This window comes from Agelaius tricolor, unplaced genomic scaffold (assembly GCF_023055355.1).
Source record: "Agelaius tricolor isolate 1412-34295 unplaced genomic scaffold, bAgeTri1.0.p SCAF_14, whole genome shotgun sequence".
NCBI lineage: Eukaryota > Metazoa > Chordata > Aves > Passeriformes > Icteridae > Agelaius > Agelaius tricolor.
In genome coordinates this window covers 13,610,252-13,634,490 of record NW_027269274.1, presented here as the reverse complement: position 1 = coordinate 13,634,490, position 24,239 = coordinate 13,610,252, and the positions used below count along the sequence as shown (strand labels likewise).

General features: G+C 36.9%; 1 protein-coding gene across 4 annotated transcripts in view; it reads left to right on the top strand.

Annotated features, from left to right (window-relative positions):
- Window positions 1–24,239, top strand: part of CACNA2D3 (calcium voltage-gated channel auxiliary subunit alpha2delta 3) — a 385,811-nt gene that overhangs the window by 2,164 nt on the left and 359,408 nt on the right. The window contains exon 1 of one of the 4 annotated variants that reach the window (XM_071439769.1): window positions 1,262–1,366. The exons of the other annotated variants lie outside the window; for them this stretch is intronic. The gene's annotated coding sequence lies outside the window, so the exon portion shown is untranslated. Of the gene's footprint in view, window positions 1–1,261; window positions 1,367–24,239 lie in introns of those variants that run through there. 4 annotated transcript variants of the gene reach the window in all.

Here is a 24,239-nt window from a genome sequence, read left to right as displayed (position 1 = left end):
TGAAGTATAGCAAAAACTTGAGAAATTGGTGTAAGTCTACATAATTGGGACAGAGGGTAATGAAAAAGCAGATTTGAGTATTAGGTATAAATCAAGGACTCTGTTTAATTTAAATCTGCAACCTATAGTAAACTTCTGTATTGTGGACAGTTTATTTTTACAACAGTTGCAAAAAAAAATGAGAGACTAAGAGGAATATGTTAGACTGAGACTGCTATTTTTGGGCATTTAACATCTGATTCTCAAAATGCAATATGTAAATGGGAAAACATTGAGACATCCACTGATCAAAAAAACACTCATTCAACCCATATATTGAATTTCTGCTGAATTTTTGTAGACATGATTTTTAGTTCTGAGTAACACTAATTTTATTTTTTGTCTGATTGCGAAGGAAATTATTCCTTGAGCTTTTAGCATTTATTTCGAAAGGCTTATATATGTGTGAAATTATATAACTGTACGTGCAGCAGCTGAAATAAAAAGCTTGTGCTATCCTTTAAAATGAAAGTAAGTGGCTTTAGTAATTACTAAAGACATATGAGTTCTTTAGGAGGTTGTCTTTTCAGATCTGTATACCCAGGACTGTAGAACACGAATTTCACTAAGCGAAAATACTGAGCTATGAAGAACCAAAATATTTGCGGTCTCTTACTGCCTTTCAAGGCCTTTAAATGGCTTCACTTCAATATGCTGGGCAAACTTTAATTTTATTGTGAAAATCTGGCCACTCAATATTTATTATACTTCCAGCTCACATTCTTTAAAGTCTGTGTAGTCTTACACTGTCACTGTTATTTACGAACACCTCAAATTCATAAAGAAGATGGAGCTTCCATTTTTGATTAGTTTGTAATCAAGTATTATTAAAAAGTGGTTTTTTTTTTTATTGGACCATAACAAACAAATATCTTTATTTAACTTTGGAGCTCTTCCATGTGCAGCCATTTCTGCGCAAAAATGGCTTTGGAAATGAAACGTGCCCAGTCCCGAGCCCAACGTTTGCTAGGAGAATATGAATGTACCCTGTGTGGCAATCATGCTAAAACCCACAAAGAGTCAGTATGGAATCCTTAATCCCCCTTCTCTTCCTCATAGTAGATGCTGCTGTCATCCCTTCTGTGATGTATTTTTTCCCTCTGAAGTAGCAAGATTGGTTCCTATTGGTTGTTATAATTGTAGGTAATTGGAAGCTATTCATTTTACCTTTTCATCAGCATCCTTTCTCTTTCACTAACCAGTCTGTGCTCCTGTTTTTGAAGGTGGACATTTTGTGTTCTTTCAAAGCTATTTTGTTTTTCTTTCTTGCTTGTATTATATTTCCTTATTTAATGAAAGAGAAAAGAAAAAAAAGCAGGTTTGGCAGGTATTTAGAGCATTTATTCCTCTGTCACATGTATTGTTTTTTTCTTTTTTTCTTCCTTCTGGTTACAGTAGTTTTTAAAAGATGTCTGTTGCTTTTTCTTTTATTTAGAATTCTAAAATGTCTCTGTCCATTTAAGCTTGCTGTGTTCTGGTGTTGATTGTGGCAAATGACTGGATGACAGATGACTTTAGCATGTACTTTTTTGTATGGTTATAAAGTATATTTTTTCTATAAGCTTGTGTGAATAGAAACATACCAAACTTCAAGGTCTGGAAGTATTTTCAACATGCAAAGTCAGTGACAGAGGTTGTCACAACAGTTAAGGAGGTGATAGCACAGGAGGGCTCTAAATACAAATGCCTTTTTTTCCCACCCCCTCCCTCCCCACTAGCCAGGCATCAAGAATATGTTTGGTATTTACTGTGAGCTCTGGGTGATCAGAATCCATGTCATTTTAAAGTCAAGATTCCACTTTTAGAAGCAGTGATACTTCTGATATTACCAGAGGAGCCCACATTTCCTGATTATGAATTAAGCATCCTTAAACAAGTGAAGATATAAAAATGTGTGTATGATTATGGATCTGGACAGTATAGATTCCTCAACTGTCAACTGCTTTGGAGTGCCATTTAGCTTAATACAGGCTTGCTAAATGAAAAATTAATGTAAAGGTTACTTGATTCATTCTGTCAGCACACACACTGCGTGCTGCTTTCAAAGGGATGCACTCACAGTCGTGATTGACAGTCTCTGCTGCCCAAATGTTTTGCACATTGAGTCATTTGACCCACACTAAAATTTCATTGAGCAAATTAATTTGTGTGAGATACTCAGTAAAGAAATTTTTTTGCCAGTTTACAGTTGTGAATATTGATGGAGTTATTGCAATTCTTAAGGTCTTGCTGTACTGTGAACATCAAATACGTGACCAGCACTGGTGTTCTCTTGAGCTGGTAAAAAATGTATAAGAATATTTTGGTTGTTTTTTGAAAGTATATTTTTAAATCCACTGCTTCCCATACCTTAATTGAATGTTTCATTATTTTATGTCATTGTGATAATCTTATCCAAGTATTTTTTTATGCCTCCTAGACTTATGACTTTTCCTTTATGACTTTTCCCAAAACTGACTTTAGATGAAATACAGATGCTTCAAATTGCTTGGAAAATAATAGTTCAGTAAGCAATTTCAGAAATTATGATGAGGGTTTAAACAAAATTAGCACTTAAAAAATGTGCTACGCCTTGCTTTCAAAGAGATGGAACACCATTGAGTGTAAAATAAAACATCCAGTGGCAAACAGGACTGTATTATTCCTAGTTTGTCTGGTTTCTGGAGGTTTTACAGTTGTCATATAGATTTGGAGAGACTCCTTGATGCTCTAGAGATGTTCATACTCTTCACTTATTTAGCAAATACTACTGGGGCCCAAGAATTAATTTTAATTCTCTCTTAGGTGTTGTTTCTTTTCCTTAGACTGTCAAAAGATATCTGCCTTATTTGAGTCCTGACATTTTCAATTTTTTTTCTTTTGTAAACACTCTGAGTTTTGTGGGTCCTGTACTGAACGTGAGAGCACAGCCCACTGGCAAAGCCAGGCTTCAAATATGGGATGCAAAGCAAGGCTTAGGTGCCAGGAACATATTCACTTCAGCTGCTGCAATTAGAGTTTTGGAAAACAGGCTTTGGGGAATGCTGTTGTAATACAGTAAAGCTCTTAAATCAGTGCAGTGTCTGTTTGAGTGAAAGTGCAGCATGGTCTGTGCTTTCTCAGGTTCCTTTTGATGAGACTCTTTAAAAAAAATATTCTGAGCTTTGATAATTCTTCATTTCTTCCTGAATTGTCAATATTATTTATTGCAAGTGTAGGAAGGGTAAAAATACCCTTAATTTCTTGGTCCTTCCACAAGGGTTTTTTCCTGACCAGAAGCTTGTTTCAGGCTCCCTGAGATGTTCCTTATGTAAGTTGTCTGCTGGAGCCCTCAGTGTTATGTAAGCCCTGCCTGCCTTGCTCTGAAGCAGGCTGGAGTCTGCATCTGCCTGCTCCTTTCAGCAAATCCTTCATTGTGCTGGGAGCTCTCAAATCGTTGTTTTCTCAGAGCAGGTTTTTCAGTCAGGAGAGCATTCCTGTTTTTAAAGATGCAGAATTGCATTTTATCTCCCTGACAAGGATGGGGTGCTGTATCTTAGGAGTTTCTTGCAACTGTGGAAATGTCAGTGCAAAATTAATACAACGGGGTGATTTAGATCAATTAGCATTCAGCTGGTGGATCTGATTCATACAGTACATCTATCTTTAGTTTAAATTGTATAATAGGGACTTAAATTCTTAGGCAAGTTTAGTACAATCATCTTGACATTAATTGCCTTTCTTTTATTCAGCCTTATGTTGGTTTTGGTTTTTGTAGGCTGTTTCTTTGCTCAAGACACTGAAACTACTGCTTGGAAGGAAGGGTCAAGTAGGACTGAGACCTGCAGGTTAAAGGATAGTCATGGACTGACTTTTTGGATGTCAATTTAAACTTTTGCCAGTTGAGCAATTCTAAAACAGGAAAAAAAATCAAAAAATAGGGAAAATTATCAATAAAATCTGTAGACATATGGCTGTGGATCAAAAAGTACAGAAACCCCATCAAAGGAAATATCACTATCCCCAAAGCCCAAAAACCAAACCAACAGCAACAACCCACCCACCAAACCTGACACCTATCCCAAAGCCCAAATTCAAAACCCCACCAGCCAAGTAAATGGTGTAGAGCTTACCAAAAACTCTATTCAGAGTTAATTCATTATAATTTGGACTCCTGAAGTCTGGTTTATATAAAATGTGTCTCTCAGTACTGACTTAAAATCAAACCTTAGAAAATAAAATAAATATACACCTGAGAATTTTACACCAGTGTAATTCTGTTGATTAATGCAAATGATGTTTTGGAACTTGCAGAACTTGAATCTCCATCCCCTTTTATTCCTGCATCTTTGGGCTACATGAACAATGAGATTATTCTCCATGCCTAGGTACAGAACTTGTCAGTGTGCTTTGAAGTATTTTATGTTATCTGCAGACATAAAGATGTACGTTCTTCTGGATAGATATTTTAACTTTGGTCAAAATTAAAAAAAAACAAACACATTGTTATGCTACCAATGTATTTGGTGGGAAAACCTGGTGGGTTCCATGCTAATCTTCAGGTACTATATTGATCTGTAGAGGAAAGAGTCTTATCAAACTTTGAAGACTTTCTTCTTTTCCTCCATAAGAAAAAAAACCCTTGGACTTTTTTTTTGTAATAAAGTTCTGCTTTTTCTGGAGGTTATTGGAAAATTTTCTTTTTCTTCTATGAAGTTAGAACTGCACCTTGAATGATCTGTGGTTTGTAGTCTCCTCTCCTTTTGAATAGTCAAATACTTGACTATTCAATATACTTTGAATGTTATGGCAGGAGTAATAATTTTTTGGTGTTGGTGACGGTTTTAAAATGTAGTCAAATCAGCTTGAATATCAAACCATGTTTTAGATTTCACTTGGTCTAAAAGGGAAGCCATGCTGAATTCATGCTTTGCTTCCTTCAGCACTCTCTATTTTGCAGTCTGTTCTGTGTCTTTCTGGGTTTGAGTGTGATCCGCTTGTGTTATTGAAAGTACAAAAGTTGCATTGTTAGTATGTATGAGGAATATGAGATGGCTTTACTAAGTTCATGATAAATGCATTACACTTTCTTTAATGTCTTTTAATATGGAAATTATTGAGCAGACAATCCAACTGGAAAGCATTAGATCTTGAAAGGAAGAGAATGATAATTCTCTTGCTTAATGCATTTATGGTTGTTTGTTTTCACATCCTGTATTGGAAAATGCTTACGTTTCAAGGTTAAAGGAGCTGCTCTCCATGCAAATTATCTTGCTAGTGAAGGTATGTAGAGCATGAGTAGATGCTGTATTGTAGTGGTGATTCACTCTTAAGTAACTACTAATCAATACCCCACACTTTCAAATGTCATTACTGTTCTGTAGGGGACAGTTTTTTGTTGCTGATAATAAGTCTTAACACATTTTGCAACACAAATTATATATTGATAAGGTAGATGGTATTTCAGTTCCTGTAGAAGCTTCACTGACAGGTTTAATGAAATAGTTAAATTAACTTGTAGTTCTTGTGGAGTTCCATTTTGCTTTTTTTACATATAATGTTTTTGCAAAAATTACATGGATGTTTTCATGATCCTGTTTAGCATCCACCAAGTTAATTTCTGTAAAGCTGTAGTACTTTCTTAGAGTGGGTGATCAAATACTTGCAAGTATTGTATTTAAAAAGGAAGTCTTTGGAAAACCACTTCCTTTAAAATCATAGTTGGAAAGAAGCGGATAAGGTTCTTGGTAGCCTTTCCAGAAGTGATTAATTTCAGAGACAAATAATTACTGAAAATATCCTGCCCTCAGGTCTCCCAGGACCTTCCAGGTGAAGTTACCCATGTAATAGATGATAACCAGTACACTGGTTTAAAAGATATGAGGGCATTGTGATTGCTCAAGACACTCCTTCACATGGGAGTGAACAGATTCTGCATCCAGCATACCAAAAAAGAGGGCACTATAAGTTTCTTCTCCATATCCATGACAGATGCACAAAAACTGGTCTTTAAACACAAGAATTAATTTTTTGCTACTATCAATTTATTTAATTGTTTTTTTTACTGAGAGAAAACCCTAGAAAAGTGTGAAACTCTTGCAGGTTGGCTGCTCAGACCAGGTTCCTGGCCATTATGTAGACTTTGTTGAACTGCCTGATATTATGAAGATCAGCTAAATCCTTTATTTTGGACTATCATCAATTACAGTAATTGTATTTCTTCTTTGATGTCTGTATCTATGGGCTATTAATCTTTGTGTCTATATCTTCTTAAGGCATAGCTGGGGTGTCCTTCACTCTTCAGAGCAGGAACAGGTTATGAACACAATTGTCAGTGCTGTTTGGGGTACCCAGGCTGGATGAAGACTTGCTGGTTTTCCCCTCCCCTTTTAAGCACACAAACAAATGATCTTATTAAAATATCATTTTACTATAGAGGAATAAATATGTCAGCTATAATAGAATAAACTTTTCCCAAAAAGATGTGTACTGCTCAAATAATCTCTTGTTGGGCTTCCCATGACAACCACATGGTAAGATATCAACAGGGTGAGCTTTTCAAGATGTTCCTGTGTGTTCTTGTGTTAAATGTAACTATGAAGTCCACAAGGGAGCTTCAGTGGGACTTCTAAGACTCTGGAATGTCCCAGTGAGAAAGAAGGAAATGATCAGATGTAAACTCCTGGTTGATTCCTTATGCACCAGCCATAGGTTCTAGAGCTTTGTTATCAACAATTGATACTTGTTAAAGTTTGTTCTTCACTGTTGTTATTCTTGAGAAGAAATTTCCTGAAGAAGTGTCTGCACTGAAGTTTTGCTTCTTTAGGTGGAGCCTGGTAGGTTGGTTGGATGGAGTCTTCAAAGCATCTAAGTTCTTGTAGTGATTCTTCATCAGAAGAGTTTGAGAAGGGATTTCTTCTAACCATGTTTTCTGTCTGTCAAGATTCCTGAAAGAACTGGAAAGAGTTAAATCAATGCATTTCACTGAGGTGATTAAAAAAAATTATAAAATCTTAGGTGTTTTCTTTGTCAAAGCATCTGCTCCTACTTGTGTGTTTTGCTTTTACTTTTCTTAACTTGACACGCTTTCTTGTTGTCTTTGTTTCTCTCCCTGTCTCTCTCTGAACCTCCTTATTTATCTTTCATTTTAATCTTTCAGTTTTTAAATGGGCATATTTTCTAGAGAGAAATGTTTTTTTCTGAGCCTGATGCCAAATGCTTTGCATAAATAATTTTCTAGTACAGGAGGCACTTAGTGATAATTTTTCTATTTATCCATCTGGATTGAGATCTTAGAGCACCAAAGTTAAGGAAGTAAAAGATGAAGGAAAAAATTGTTCTCAGGTCCGTTAACAAACAAAACTATAAGGTGACCTAATCCACATCATAAGATTGGGGATATAGAGTGAGAAATATGTATGTATAATTAATTCAGAATATCAGGGATTAATGCATGGATCCTGTGGGTTGTTGATTAGTAAAGGTTCTCATATGTATGACAGTAATTTCCTTGAAGCATCCTCTTAGTTTTTAGGAAAGGGTGGAAGAGCCTCTAATAGTATCATAAGATGTTTTTCCTTGGTGCTTTCAAAATGTGGATTTGACAGGCTTCCCTGAATTTTGTGCAGTTGATGATGGATTATATGTCCTGTCGATAACATTCCTCTACAATGTGCAACTTGAGAAGATTTCTTATGCTTAATGTTCTTCTGAACATAGTGGTACTGAATTAAAAAATTCTAATTATACTCTAAGAACTGACACTTTTGTGTTTGACACTAATGACTCCACAAAACTGGTTCTGGAAACCAACACTCACCACCCCCTCTATACAAAGCCTTCCTGTCTTCCACTGTGGAGCTCTGTTTTTCATTATTTCATATGGAGTAATAAATTCTGGAACAGGATTTAGAAGGTCTTTGAACTCTGATTCCTGTTCAAAGTTGGGTCAAAGCTAAAATCAGTGCAGATTTCTTGGATCTTTGAATTTGATCTTCAAAACCTTCAAGGGCAGCAGTACCACAACCTCTTTGGTTCCAGTGCTTGTCTCTAGTCTGGACAAGAAGTTACTTGAGCTGGAACTTCCCATTTCCATTTGGCTGCTGAGTGTCCCTTCTACCTCCCTAAATATTGTTGGTTCATCATCTTCATGATCTCCTGGAATGCATGGAAAGGCACAGCACTTTGTCATGGCAGCACCCCTGAGGTCCCAGTCACAGACAGCATTATGGAATTCTTCAGTTGCTTCATCAGGTCCCAACACTTTTTCTGACCTATTATTTTAAAATAGTTCTCAGTAGCTTTATGGGCTCTTAAACTGAGCTCTCTGCTGTTTGATATTCAGATGGGTTTTTACCACTCACAATAGGAATATGTAACTGTTCTCATAATTATGAAGTCTCAAGAGTAATTTCCACTTAGCTGATTGCATGAATAGGAGAAGACTTTTTAATTTGTCGTGGTAACACAGGAATTTATTTTTTAATCTAGGACTAAGACAAGCCATTTAGCTCCCACTTGCTTTATTAGCCATTTCTTTTACTATCTTTATCCCCCCCTGTATCTTAAGTGAACTTAGTGTTGAACAGAAAGAGTCTGTCAGCTGGCAGAAGGTTTTATGTCTTATTGTCTATTTTTACTTTATTCTACAGTAGCTGTCAAGGGATTTCTTTGTGTTTTTATACACAAACAAGGATTTTACTTGTTTTCAAAAAGCGGGATTCAAAATTAGGCAGTCATAATATCTGTAGCCTGTTAGGTAACAGCACAGTGAAAATGCTGATTGGAATGCATTATGAAAACTCTGGTCAGGGCCCCAGCATGCAGTGTTCCTGTTGTTCCTCCAGGTCCCATTTTAATACTTGACTATTCAATATACTTTGAAGATTTTGTGTCAAGCTATCTAAAATTGCTAACTTTCAAAAGAAACACAAAAAGAAATCTACATACTACGGGTATTAAAATTTGATGTGTTGGGAACACATCATTGGTCACAAAATTAGATAATTATCTTCTAAAGTAACAAAGCTTCAGAGATAAAAAGGAGGAACATTCAAACTTTGGCTTTACCTTGAAGCTAAATGTCTATCATCTTCTGACAGCTGGATGAAATGTATGAGTACTGAGCTGTTTGGCCATGATGCTATCGTATTACATTAATAGCAATTTTCTCTGATAATGAAAACTGGTAGGAGGCTAAGAGCAAAGCTTTAGATTATGACTTGCAGCCATTGACTATCTGCATCCAGCAGATTTATTACCCCCTATGCACATTGTGCCTTTTATAATGTTTTCTGCAGTTTCTTCATCAAAGTACAACAAGAAAGCTATTATAGATGGCATGAAAGAGAAAAAATCTGGGTACTCACTTCACATTTCAGACATGCACTTGTTACAAACTGCAATGCTGCTTTACAGTAAAAGTGGAGATAATTTCTAGCATCCCTCATGAAACCTTTGAGAGGGAGAGGAGTGTGAATGAAAGAAAACTGGAGAATTTCTGTTGGTCAACACTAATTTTCTACGTATAGATTTATCTGCCCTTTATCCTGGGGCTGTGATAACATTTTCTTGATGGTCTACTTAAGTCCTGTAATCTTGGTGGCCAAAACTCAGTGCAGTCCTTAAGCACAAAGCTAATTTCACCTGTAATGTCACACAAATCTGGTGCATGCAGTGGTGATACGATTTCATGGAGAGTGCCAGAAACCTTAAATTGAAAATTGAAAGTGCCAGTGTAACTTCCCTCTCTCCCCAACTGGAGGCATCTTTTCCCAATTTTCTGTATTAAATGGGTCTGGTAATACTTTTTTCCCTCTCAAATTTTAAAACTTTGATATTAGAATTAGAGGCAATGTTTCATTATAGAGAGTTTAGCATTTTGAGAGAATTGGCTGGTGAAGAACACCCTTAGCATATGGATATGGAAACAGAGGGAAGTGGAATGGAATGGATCAGCTCTGAGAGCTACAAGGCATTAATTTTAACACTCTATTTAAATATAACTGCTTGCACTAATGAGAAGATAAATGTTTTCCTGTAACAGTCCTGAATAACTACAAAATTGATAAAAACTTGCCTTTTCCTGTTGTTGATATTTGGTGTCTGTAGCTGGCAATAAATCTCCATATGGCATTGCACTGGCAAGTGAGATTGAACCTTTTTTGTCAGAGGATGGATCCCTCCTGTGCTTTGAATACAATGTGATATGCTCTGCTGATAGCAGAAAATAATTTGCAAACCTTCTCTTCTTTCCCTTATAATTTTTTCCATGCTGATATTTCTTTCTCATTATACATTTTCCACATAACTACAGTTCTGCACTACTTTTTCCTGTCTAGATCCTTCAGACCTTTCTGACCTATTGTGGTTTTCTTCCAAGTAAGATCCAACCAAAAAGACTCTCATTAGAGTCAAATTCACAATTGTTAAATGCAGCTAAATTGGGAATTGAGCAATTTTATTTATTATTTTATGAGTGTCTAATTATTTCTGTCTATATTTCAATTACCATAGGAATTTATTTTCATGTGTTCTTTTTCACTCTGTCCTTCTCTTTACTCCCACTGGTTTATAGCCATTGCTTTTTTACCTTTGGAAATTTTTGCTATTAATGTAGTTTTTCCAGAAGTTCCTTTAGTGGCTGTAATCACAATACTGCAGTAAGAATCTGGTCACCTGAGAAAATGATGCAGAAATAAAATGAGTAATAGCTCAGTAATACTTTTATACCTAAGAATGGGTTTTGCAAATAAAGCTGTTTTTCTTAAAATCTTTTCATTAAATTATGATGCGTGAATCCCTAAAAGGAAGAATAAATAGATTAGGATCTATTGGTACACTTTATACATTGTGAATGTCATTGGAAAAAGAGGGTGGTTATTTCTCCAGTAACAGCCAATATACTTTGTTGTGCCTTGGATGGCATGTGCAGGAAATGGGGCAGGAGGGACAGAATTTCCTCCAAATCCAAAGGGAAATTCTGTCATGGAGAGGGAGGCAAGTTGTGCAGAAAGGATCCAGCATCAGGAGGCTGCTGCAGGCTCAAAAACCAGCCAAAGGTGAGAACAGGGACACATAAAGGTAGCAAATGAAGAGGAATGGAGCACATTGAGGGCGAAGAATCAGAATGAACAATGTTGGTTTCTTCTCTGTATTTTAAGACAATTGGAGAATAAATACATTTGTATGAAATGCAGGCAATATCTGTATTCTGGTGATAATTTTTGACAAATCTATTAAATAACCTATTAAAATACATAAGTCATAGAAGGTCAAGCTGACTTTTTTGCACAAGTATCACATGATTTAAAACTTTAGCCAAGAACTGAAAATAAGAAGAAATTATATGCTAAGGAATGTACATTTCAATTCAGGAAAGGCATCAGAAATTAAACTGGCTTTAGTGATGGTGTAATTCTGACGTTTGTATTTTGCTTCTCAGATGCTTAAAATTGGAATGCTTAAACACTTTTAAAAAATTCTAGTTTGCTTTGCTGTTGTCCTTTATTCTGTACAACCCCAGTGTAATAGGAATACAGTTCAGCTACCTTCATAAATTGGCACTGCTCCTGTCCAGTCCACCTTAAGCATGTTATTAATGTAGATATATATTTGTTCAGTAGAACTTCCTCAGCATTGCAAGATGTCTAGGGAATTTTGTCTGAGAAAGGATGGCAGAACACAGCATGATCCGAGGGACTGGGACCATACTTATGTGTTGGAATAATTCAAATGTTAGTGTATAGTATTATTCATCTAGACCATATTTATCTGATTGCATGCTGCTTATTTATCTTGGTTTATAAATATACAGGAGTTGAATTACTGAAAGCTCTAATTATTCTGAATATAATTTGTCAGACAAAACCAGCTGCTAACTCAGCTCTTCTCAAGAATCTTCAGTAAAATGCACAACCTAAATAATAATGTCTTGGAAAGTACAGAATTCCCATTCTTCCCACAAATCCTCTCTGCCTGTTGGGTACCTTCCTCTCCAGAGCCTAGTAAAAGCCTAGGTTTTTCTGATGTGGCTGAAAGGACAAGAAATCCAGAGTGTTCTGTGGCTTGCATTGCTTGGGCTTCACTCACAGCAAATTTTTCGACACTGTTTAACCTGTGCTTGGCAGAGATGATTCTTTCCCATCTTGGCTGAAATGTTGATATGTTCATTGTCTAGTGCAGTCATTAAGCTGAATTAAATAGTATTTCTGCTTTCAGAGCCTTCAAAACACCTACAGGTCTAGTCTGCCTCTGACCTGGTGATTAACCTTACACAATTCAGTTCTGAAATGTCTTCTTCCATGTGTATAAAGATGTGCCAAGTCCTGCTTTCTGTCTACAGTTAAAAATCAATTTTGATGGCAGCTTCTGTGCAAAATTTGCTTCTGTGGGGTGGGGTTTTGTTTTGTAAGTGTGGTTTTTTTTTTAATAAAAAGGGGTCAAATATCACAAGTAGGTGTACATGAATGATTGATCTAGCTGACTGAACAGGTGAATTATCTGTAACTTTGCATATATAACAATGCTGTCAAAAAAGAACCATCTATATGGCATTTATAGCATCTGTTTCCAAAGGCTTGAATGAAAACAAGATGTGTGCAGGATTAATGTTATTATTTCAGTCTCGTTTGGAAGTAAACTAATTAGCACAACATTTGAATGCTCAGCAGTTCAGGGTTGATTGAGGCCAGTGCAGAAGGGAGTCCCTTCTCTTGTGGATGTCTGTGGCATCTCTGCAGCACCTTGTGCCTGGAGTGAGCTTGGTTTTGGGTGGCTTTTAATGAAAAGTTCTTGCCTAAAGTGTTGTGTACCTCAGTTTTTGTCAAAGAATAGCAGATTCTCTGTTGAGGGTCTAGGGCTAAAATCATCACTGCTGATGAGAAGTGATGTAAAGAAGAAAAGTGAAGGGAAGAATTGCTGTTGACATGCAGGTAGTTAAGCCAGAAAAAAATTCCACATATATCTAGGATATATGAGCAGGTCTTCACCTACTGTGAGTGTATGCTGCCTTGCAAGCATTTAAACCAGTTCTTAGAATGCTGAGTTTTGTATAAATTGTAAAAGGATTGTATCTACAATCAGGTAGTTTTCTTTTATATTCACAACAGTCATACACAGTAATGAGACTGTTATCTGTAATGAAACTGTATTCTCTTGGAAAAGAGGGGGAGAACATTTGAGGGGGCAATGTTCTTCAGACTAGAAAAATGTTATGGTTTAAATATGAAGAGTAATTATAAATCTTCTTGATGGCTTCACATAAGTCGAGCTGTAATTTATTTCACTGCAAATGGGTATGTACTTTGCTGATTTCTACTTTTTCTCCTTGGTGGGTAGGAGGTTAGAATTGAAAGACGGCTTTTGTTTCCTTGTTTAATTGCCTAAAAGGAAAAGTGACTGGAATAGAATCCCATTTCTTGTAGGGGAACAATAAAATGAGATTCTCTCACCTACTGATTTCAAAATATGCACTTCTTAATTCTGTTCATTGCTTCCCACAGGAGCTGGCAATCCTTCTGTGACAACCAGCTCTTCTCTGTCCTTGTATCACATATAAAGAATTGCTTTTTTCCCTTTTTAATGAGTGGCTTGATATACAACATGTCTTTTGCCTTAAGCATTTATTTCCATTCTCCTTTCTAATACATTTAATTTCCTTCCCCCCACAATTGTCTGTCCTTGCTTCAGACTTCTGCTATTATTTGATAATTCACTTTTTCATAGTACGGTTTATTTAATTCTGTTTTCAGGTTCACTCTTGTGTATTAACTTAAATTTTTTAGTATGTATACACACATATTAAAGCTGTTAGTACCTTCTCAGCTCTTGGAAATACTCCAATACCTATCTCTGAAGAAATATCAAAGCTAACCTTGATGTACATAAAATCCTTCTGGGGCTGGTGACTCCACCACTTCCCTGGGCAGCCTGTGCCAGTGCTTGACCACCCTTTTAGTGATGAAATTTTTCCTAATATCCAATCCAAACCTCCCCTGGTGCAACTTGAGGCTGTTTCCTTTTGCCCTATGACTTGTTAACATGGGCCTCTCTGTCTCTGCCAGTGTCATTCAGCCTCTTAAATGCCCCTTGGTTTTGGCTGCATTTAGTCTATAACTTCTCCTTGGTTGTGGAATGTGATTTTGTCTGGAAAGTGTAAATTATTCTCTGCTAGTTCATTGTGCATGAAACAGCTCAAGGTCATGATTTGCTATTGTTGCAGAAAGAAACTGATTTACTTGGCTGTTTCTTAATGGCCACCACCTTCATTTAAAGAGAGAGACACTGTTGAAAGGATTTTACAACTGCAGGCTAAATACTCTGCTAGAAAGGGGTAACAAATAACATTTGTGTAGTTTTATGCCTCTTTTTTGACTGCATATTCAAAATTCCATTTTTGGGACTATTTACCTGTTCCATCTTAACTTTTCTCTCACTGCTGTTGATAGATTTTACAAGATATGTTATATATATATGTACCGTCCTTAAAAATGCCATCCTTAAAAAACAAAACTCCCCAAAACCTTGGAAAACCTTGTATTACATTTGACTATTATGTAGCTGTATGAAGCATTATGAGGTTTGGTAAAAAAAGATATAGAGCCATTTGAATACACCTTATTGCATGAGATGGTGAAATTTATCACTAATGAGCTACATACTGTGTTGTCTATTCTTTGTTTACTGTGTCTAAATAGTCCTTAAAAATCATATAGTAGAATTGTGATATGATTCCAAGTTTTGATAAGGTTTACCTTGATAAGGGTAAACTTTTTAATTTTTGTAACGTGGTTATCAAGGAGAACAAGAAAAAGGCTGATAAGAAAAAATCCACCTGTACAGATTCCCCCCTCTGCCATGTATTCATTGTACATTCAAGGATTGCTCTACCTGTGCAGAGATAAAAATACCCAAGCGCTGCAGCAAGGTGTTGTATTGCAGCTGGTGTTTGTCCAGGCATGAAAAAACCCTTCCTTACTCTGGTTTTCTGAAATGTGGAGAAAATGTGAACAGAGACTTTGTTGTGCTACAGAAGTATTAACAGTTTTTTATTCTGAATTAGAGAGGTAAAGGAGGAGGGCAGTAGGTGAAGATGGATACCATTGTTAATTGTCCTGAACAATCCAAGTCTCTTGTCTGATGTTCTAAGAGCAGGATTTAATTGTTGTTTGGGTGGTTTTTTTGGTAAGATACTGTCTGAATTCTTTCTTGACCCTTGAAAGAAATAAATCCTTTCTGTATAAAAGTATCCTTTGCAACTTCTTTACCATAAAGTTGCTGCATACTTGTAAATGAACAATAGGAAGAATGAGAGTTAAAAATGAGCAACACCCCCAAGGACATCTGATTTGCCCAGAGCATGCTGTAAATGAGATCTTTACCTAGTTATTTTTGGTGTGTGTTTCTTTTGTTTGAGGTTTTTTTTTTGCTTTACCCAAAGTTTTAGAAGGACAAAATAATGATTTGCTACTTAAACCATGTACATGTAGTCCCATGTAGAAGTGGTATTTCAGTAGTGCTTGGCTACTGTCTAGGGAGCTGCATAGCCCAGAGCTGCTGCACTGTCAGGTGTTCAGGAGCAAAGAGCACTAAAACTCAATCAATGGTATATTTTGGGGGAGGATGTGGTATAGGTATAAAAAGCTCTCACTTTGTTTGGTGCAGTTAAACAAATTCAAAGTAAACCAGAAAATTGTTGAGGAAACTTGATTTGTGGAATCATCTTATTTCTAAGGTTGGCTGTGTAGCTGACATCTCGAGGGAAAATAGTGGAAAAGAAAAGAGCAGGACATGAAGGAGTTTGTAGGTTGGCCTGGGAGCCTGGTGTAGAGGCAGGTGTGTCATGGTGTCTGTGCCTTGCCCCAGATCTGCTGAGCTGCCTTCTGAAGAGCCTTTGCCACAAATGCTTTTGAAACAGAATATAAAGCAACTGCTCAATGGGAAGTAATTCTTGATTGAAACTTTAATAAAATTAAAATTTTAATCAAAGGGGGATTTTTTAATGATGCTTCCCATATTTTTTGATGTGTGATGTGTGCTGCCTGTTGTGTGTCAGACACGTAGACAAGTGTGTTTCTGAAGATCACTGTTGTTTGGGTACTTCTTTCCTCAGCTTTTCTGTTCTGGAACTGGGAATGGCAGCACAGTAAGACAACAGTAGGTGTTTATCCCTTTGTCTAGGCATATTTCTGTCTTCTTTTTTTCCCTCTCACCAAAGGTAAATGTATTCCTCTTGAAAACAATTGGCTTTTAGTTAGTTGGCTGGTACTAAAAGACAAACTGCAGAAGTGCCAGAGGGTATTAAGTCACACTGGGAATCTTAGTTGTACTGGCTAATGGGAATCTTTGGGGTACAGCTCTCAGGCCAGACCACACCTTTGTCTATGAGCAGATCCTTCCCTGGACACTTCATTAAGTTTTTAACCCTTCCTACCTGGCATCAAATTAATGACAAACCCCTCCCCTTACACCCTTACTTCAGCCTTGCTTCTCTGTGGGTGACCTGTCTGAAAAGTTCCTGTATTCAGATTCCACTCTCTTATGTGTTTCTCTGCTGAGCCTTTCTCATCTGGTTGGAATAACAATAAATAGATAGCTATTAACAGACAAATTAGAACAACTGAAATCAGGCAAAATATTGCTTTCTACACTCTGATCAATATTTCATTTGCTGCCATTTTATTAATCTGTTTGGGCTGCTGAGGATAATTTGCCCTTCTCCTTCAGCTAAGCAGATGCAAATTTTCAGGCAAACCATTCCACCCTTCAGAAGGATCTCTTTAACCAGTGCCATGTACAAGCCAGAATTTTTAGGTGCTCTTCTCAACTTTTAGAAATAAACCCTTCAGCATTCTTGCAGTTGCCTAAACATTTTGTATCTATGACATATGCTTAAAAACCAAAAGTTTCCTGTATTACACAATAAACTTGGTCAACACAGAAAAACCAACGAAATCTCATGAAACTCTTATCTTTCTGGGATTTATTACCATTAAGAATAATTAAAACCCCTTGAGGATATTCAGTTAAGCTTTGACTCTTGGTATGCCTCTGTCCTGAGGAATGCTGAGCCTAATGTGGAGATTTTTGGGCTCCATCTCATTTCATGTGTTATGGGTACTTCATTTCATCAAGTCAGGAGAACCATTTTAATCTCCTGATGCTCTGCCACGAGGCAAGGTGTTTCTAGGAAGTGTTACCTGTTACACTGTTATAGCAGACAAAAAAAGACTTATGGGATCCATAATAAGATTTTATTAGCTTGACCTAAAAACTATTTAGTAGTTTTTCTTCCCTTTTGTGACAATTTCTGTAATAGGGATCAGGAAAAGTGTCAGTTTTTCGCTGTGGAAATGGTAAAGCAATTACACACACCTTTAAGGCATTGTATTTTGAAGTTTTAGGTTTAATGCAGGACTTTCTTCTAAGCTTAAAAAATGGGAAGGGATTTCAGAAGTGTTTTGATAATGGTCTGGGATTTTTCTGTGGAACTCTTTTCTTGCGTTTACTGTTTTTTGTCACAGGATGGCAGCATGAGTAAGACCCTAAGAAGGTATAGCAGGGAGGCCTTTTTGATGTATTTTAAAGATTTCTACAGGGTTAGATTTGTTGCCCTTCAAAGGGAGACGTCAGCTATAATTTTGCATCCTAAAGACTGATTGCAATGGTAGTGCATCATCTTATGATCTGGAGAGCAAATTATGAAGGGATGGAGGGGATAAGCTTCTCATTTGAAAGTAAAGTTTCCATTCAGATCAGGCTTTTGAATAGAATTGACTTTTATACACTGGCATTTTATTTTCCAGATTAAAATCCAGGGTTCATTTTAGCATGCTTCTATATGACTTGGAACTTTTTTCCTTTTTGTTACTGGACCAACAACTTTTGGCTTGTCAGAGGATTTCACAGAACATATACTTGAGGCTGAACCTAATGCTTGGATCCCTAAACCCTGCCAAATCCATTTTTAAAATGCATTATTTGATCATTGGTTTAACCAGGTCCTGGGGAAGATCTCTCACAAAGTGACTGGTTTTGCAAGGCACCTGCTACTGCTAGACATGCCCCTGTCAAGTGCAGTGATTGTGTCTCAAATGTCTCATCTGGAAAAGCACTGGTTTTTCAGATTAAGTGGTTCTTGAACATGTACATGTGTTCTAATTCATACAAAATTATGGATTGATTTTCTTGCCATCCGTTGCCTTTATCCTCAAAGCTGTTTGCTTCAGAAGGTAGAATACAAAAGGAGGAAACCCAACTTCTACTCATGACCTAATGCTTTTACATTTTATTTTTGTTACTCAAATCTAAGCTCTCCAAATTTTACAGCCTTAGTTTCCTGTGAATTACATTTTCTGATAGTTTTGTGTCCTGCTCCACTGTTGTATTTAGGAGCTTTATAACTGAAGATTCAGACTTTCGATACTTGTTCCAACATCGAGAGATATAAAGAAAAATATTTTCTTACTGAAAACTCTCTGCATGGTAGACTGAATTCTTCACCCTCTTTCCATAGACTGATTCAATACAAAGATCCTAGGATGTGCCTTCATGAGCAAGTGCTAAGCCTTGGAAGTTTATGGCTTGGGTACAGAGAGCAGTTTGGGTTCAGATAAGAAGCAAAGAATTTGTCTGAAATAAACCCACTATTAGCCATCATATTTACACAACTTATAGCTGTTAGTAATAAATGCAGGATGGTGAGAGGAAATAGAATACTTATTCAATTTTTTTCTGTAGGAAGAAGAATTGTTATTATAGGGCATTGTCAATAGAAAGGGGGATTACAAGAAGAGGGAGGATGAGGTTTGGGTGGTACATGTGCTCACGTTTCACTTGGTGTGGTTCTGAGTATGTAATCTCTCTTTCCCTGCAGACTTCTTTCATATTGCCACTTAATTTGCCACTGCAGATAATTCTGTTATAAACCACTTAGAGTTGTCATATGCTCTCATATAATGCTATGTCAACCACAAAGCCAACAATGTCTTTGATCACTTCTGTGGTGTTTATTAGTCACTTTCCTTTCAGGAATTTCTGGGCCCTTTTGAAAGCTTCAAAGAATTCTACTCCAATCCTGCATCAAACCAAGACACCCTTCAGATGAAGAGGGCTCTGCATTATCCCTGCAGATGCCATTGGTGCTGGTTCTGAGTCTACAGAGGAGTTCATGAACAGCAGTGTAGTGCTTTTCTGCCACTGCTGGGGAGCTGAACAAACTTCTGCTGTAGTGCTCCCAGCTGCCAGTAATTTTAGAGGCTTTAAGTATAATGCTCACTATGCAGATTTACATTTACAAATTCTATTACTTTGTCCATTTTATTCTGTGAGTGGTTCACGTCCTTCCTATTCATTTTTCTGTTCGAGTGTTATTTCAGCTCTAATTTGTTTGACATTCTTGGTAGTAGTATATTTGTATTCACAGAAAAGCATGTGAACAATTTCATCTATTGATGCTGTACAATGTGCCTATTAGATATACAAGTAGCAGTTGAATATATCCCCCGACCATTGTTAGGCCTCTTCAAATGATAATGTGCCCACGTTCCTCTGTGAGGCTGATGCAGCATAAGAATGAGTCTGCAATCTTCAAGGACTCTATGTTGTGCTAGCAGTGACCAGAAATTGAAAGTAATTACTTCCATTACTTATGCAGTGAATAGCAGGGAATATGTGTACTTTCATTACGTTCATTAGTTTTACTTGTAGATTGCAGCCATTAGGAAATCACAGCGTTGAGTTCACCTGGCTCATCTGGGGAGCTCATCCTGTTCCCGTGGTGGCATCATGAGCAGAAGTAGTGAAGAGTTCTGGGTCATTCTCCAGATATTTCCACATGAAGTGTGGAATCAGCCAGAAAGTGACTTCTAAAATCTCTAGTTATTCCATACCAGATCCTTCACTAAAAATGCCTTTGTAGTGTGATACTTATTATGCAATGATAAAAATATATACACAAATCTTCTTATTGGCCTCTTTTTACAGAGCTATTTCTGCATATTTGGAAGAAGTATGAGCATAAGGAGATTTGTTTTCAATATCCCAGGAAAGAGAAATTATGCTTATTTTGTCCTTTTTGCTTAAAGGTTCTAATAGTAATAAGTGAAATTACATAAAGGGATCTCTGTGTAGCATAACTAGAGAGCTGTCAAGTCCATGTTCTAAGATCCCCTTGAAGGCAAGAATTAAGAATGACAACTTGTTAACATTTATTTCCTGAGCTGAATTTTAGGCAAGTCTACGTGTTTTACAGAGGCAACTGTATAGAACAGTGAGCATGTGGGTGTTCTCAGCAGGATCACAGTGTGCTGCTACCAACAATCTCACTGAAAAATAGTAATGAACCAAGAAGGAAAACAAGTATCTGCTAGTAATGTATATGCTAGTGAATGAGCTGCTTGATAGAAATAGCTCAAATACATCACAGTTGCAAAATGGAGCAAGATCCTCCCAAATGGAATGTTAACCGGGCAGCTTCTTTGGGCTTGTGTGGCTTCTCACTCTGCAGAGAGAACTGGGGAAAGTCATGATACAGAGTTCTTGAAATGTCTGCTTTGACGTGGTTCTGGCTTAATGCATTCAATAGCTAAGATGAACTAAATAGAGAAGGCAAGCTCATGGGTGGCTGAATGTGGGACTTTGTCACGCTACTTTGGCGTGGCAGCATTTTTGAAGCCTTTATGGACTTCAAGAAGTAAAGTAGCAATCATGTGACTTCTTAGTGTCAGGTTTTTGAATTTTCTGTCAAACTCAGAATTTGCTTGAGCAAAAAGTTATTTGGTTTGAATTGCTGAAACAGCATGCTCAGCTAGTCATAAAAAATATGAATGGTGCAGTAGGTCCTTGCTGTGCTGTTGAGGATGGTAGCACTGGATTGCCATCTCTGAAAACTACTGCATAAATGCTCCAAAGTGTAGAGGTGAATGCAAGTTCTGTGCATGAATAGAGTCTGTACTGACCATCTTTTATTGCAAAGGGCAAACCCAAGGTTGGACAAGTTGCTTCTTGTTACCGTGTGTGTCTGTGTGTCCCAAGGACCACTGGCAGGGCTCTTTTATAGTGTTTGCTCACCCATACATCCTATGAGGGATTGCAGCATTCAATTGTTGTACTTTGCACTCAATACCATTAATCTGAAGTGTGATATTTAACTTATTCTGGGTTATTAGCTGCTAACCTTGAAAACCAGTGAATGAAAAATGAAAAGTGTCCTGATGTCAAGCATTATTTCTTGAAAATGCAGTGCCTGGATTCAGTAATTGTCATTCACAACAGAAAGGAGACAGTGCTAGCTCAAGTATTAGTTTAGATCACCTGTTATGTAGTAAACAAATAAATGGTAATATCATACAATTTGGGAGCTTGAAGGGACTGCCTTCCCCACTTTTTTCTTCTCTCATCCTCACACACACCATGACACTGGGGTTTAGTTAGCAAGTGGATCTTCCCCCACACACTCACCATTCTCTTTGTTTATCATAGTATTGTAGCTTGGATTCTGGAAATTAAATGTTTACTGAATTCATCAGGCTGTTAGGAGAAGGAATATTGACTCTTATGATTGTTGCTTAGTTATGGGTACAGTAGAATTTGACATTGTCATTATCAACCTTCAAAATGTTCTTAGGAAAGAATAAATTAGGGTTATGTGCACCTGACATGCCTATTGATTCAAAGCATGCTGGGCAATTCTGATAAGATAATTGATTTCCTAATATGGCTGATAATTGAAAAAGGGAACTCTTCAAACAGATGGGCTTTGCATTACAAGAAGTGATTTACTGTGTTTTTATGTTTTTGATTTTTTATGTTTTAGGATTTTAATTATTTTACACTTCTATATTTTCAACGTAACCTTTTCTGAGGTTTTTATTTAAATCTAGGGGTTGGTTTTGGAGTTTAAATTTGGAGTTATGATTATTTTGGTTTAAAAATAAAACTTTGGATTTAACAGGTCTTGTGTTTTCTTATTTGCAGTTTAATTTCTCTCAAACTGTGTAATGCCTTTCACATAATTTAAATTCATGAGTTCTGAAACTCATGATCATGTGAGCCTTTCAGTTACAGGGTTTATAATTGTACTGGAATAACTGCATAAAGGAGTAGTGACTCTGAGCTTATAGTCTTTCAATATGTGAGAAAAAAGTAATGCTTAAAGAGCAAGGGGGGGGTTGTTTTGTTCCTCTATTTGGAACAAAGAAAATGCATTCTCTCATGCATTTAGGAAATGTAATATAAGAAGTTGATGTATGGTGGCACATCCCACACCTCCTCCCATTATTTCTATCCCCTCATGAGAATGCATTTTCTTGGCTACTCCTTGTCATTATGTACTCTGTTTTGAGACAGAAAAATAGAAAATCTCTTGGCTGGTGTTATGGCAGTGATTTCAGTTAGTGGACACCAGCTTCAGCTGGAAGGATTTTGTAAAAGTTATTTATTTAGGGTTATTATATTTTTTCCTTATCTATTTAGTGGATATGGACACACTAATGTTTATAAAGTACTTTCTGAAAATTGAGGGAAGGTGTTTGAAAAGCATAAAGCAGAGCCTTTCTCCTGTTCTCTGCCATAGTCTTCAAAAGGGATTAAACTTAAAAGCAGTCTGGTAGGATCAGTTCTGGGAAAGCAGCACAGTGTTTCAGCATATTTCACATGGCTCAGAACTGGGGAGAGGCTTTTCAAATCAGTTGTACTTGCAGAGCCCCAGGCTTAGCCATATTTGTTTGCTGTCTTTTGTACCAAGCCATAAAGTTTTCTTTCACCACGGATAGTTCACACACTATTTCATATTTTTGGATATAAGAAGAGTCACTTTTCACTAATAACTAAACTCCAGCTTTTCACAAAATGTCATTCTCTTGAAAAGTTTCCTCTAATGGATATCATACCACTTCTGTAAAGCAATTATTTTTGTTTCTGAGTGCATTCTATCCTCATAGAATAGTCTGAGGGGCTGAGAAACCCCCCAGGATGACCAGTGAGTTTTTACTGTTTTCCCTCTTTGCAAAGAAGCTTTTGGTGTGCTCTTGGCCTAGCCTTGTGTTCGTGATAGATCAAGTTAGTGGTTGAAGTGTTTTCAAGGAACAGTGGGACTAAATTTAGAGAATATTTTATGCAAGATATTATGGGAAGAAAACTGATTTTGAAGGACAGGGTTGAGATTTCTAAAAATCACCCCCAAACCCCCCATTCTGGGGGAGTATAAAGTGGCTTCTCTTGTAAGAAGGAAACTGATTGGAAAAACTTTCCCCTTCAGGATTCCTCCTTGCCATGAAGTCAGAGCCCTGCCAGGATAGGCTCTACAGGAGGAAAAGATGTTTTCACATGATAGTTATTGGTAAACACAAAGAAACATGACTGCTGCTAGCATTGGAGATGGATGGCTGCAGAATACAGGAAATGTTCCTTGAAATTGCAGGGCAGAACACAGACTGTTCATTTGGGTTATCCTGTTTGTTGGTGTTCTTCACTTGCTAGTGGAATCTATTCTTTCCCAAAATATTTATATGTTTTTAAGAAAGGTGTGTGATACAGCGGTTGAACTATGTTGATATAGCAATTTAAATGGTTTGGATATCTGAGGAAAATATTGTAATAATTACAGATGGTGCTGGGCAAACTTTAATGCAAGCAATTTTTCTATGGTGCAGATAACTCTGCCAGGGATAAGTTTGCAAAGAGGTATTTCTGTGGTTTCTCTTTAAGATGGAAAGAGCTTTGAAGGCACTTTAATAGTATTTCCTAAAACTTATCTTGCATCTATTGGGAATTTGTCCCAAAATATTATTCTTCTCCAAAATGTAGTTACACTACTTTATCCTATTTTTGTTCTTTGTGTTGCATATCAGAAAGTGATAAAACTTGCAGTGTTTGATTAAAATGAGAAAGTCTTTGCTAGGGCAAAAGCTGTTTAGACATTTAATGGTATGTGTGCCGAGAATGCTGCAACTGAAACATCTGAGAACTCTTACCAGGGCATCAGGGTGAGACTTTGAGAAGCCCTGCACAATTTAAATAATTCTGAGGACAATCACTTGTTACTTTGTTTTCGCCCTTCTTAAACCAAACTGTTTCTGTTTAAAAAAGAAAATGTGTTGATTTTCCTTTTTTTAGTCACTTGGTGTAATGTTTTCATTTTTTTCCCTTAGATTTTAACATGTAATTTCTGGCCAAGAGCAGGGAAGTGTCCATGGTGCTGGCACACCAGTGCAGCTTGAAGCAGCAGTTACCCAGAGCTGCTG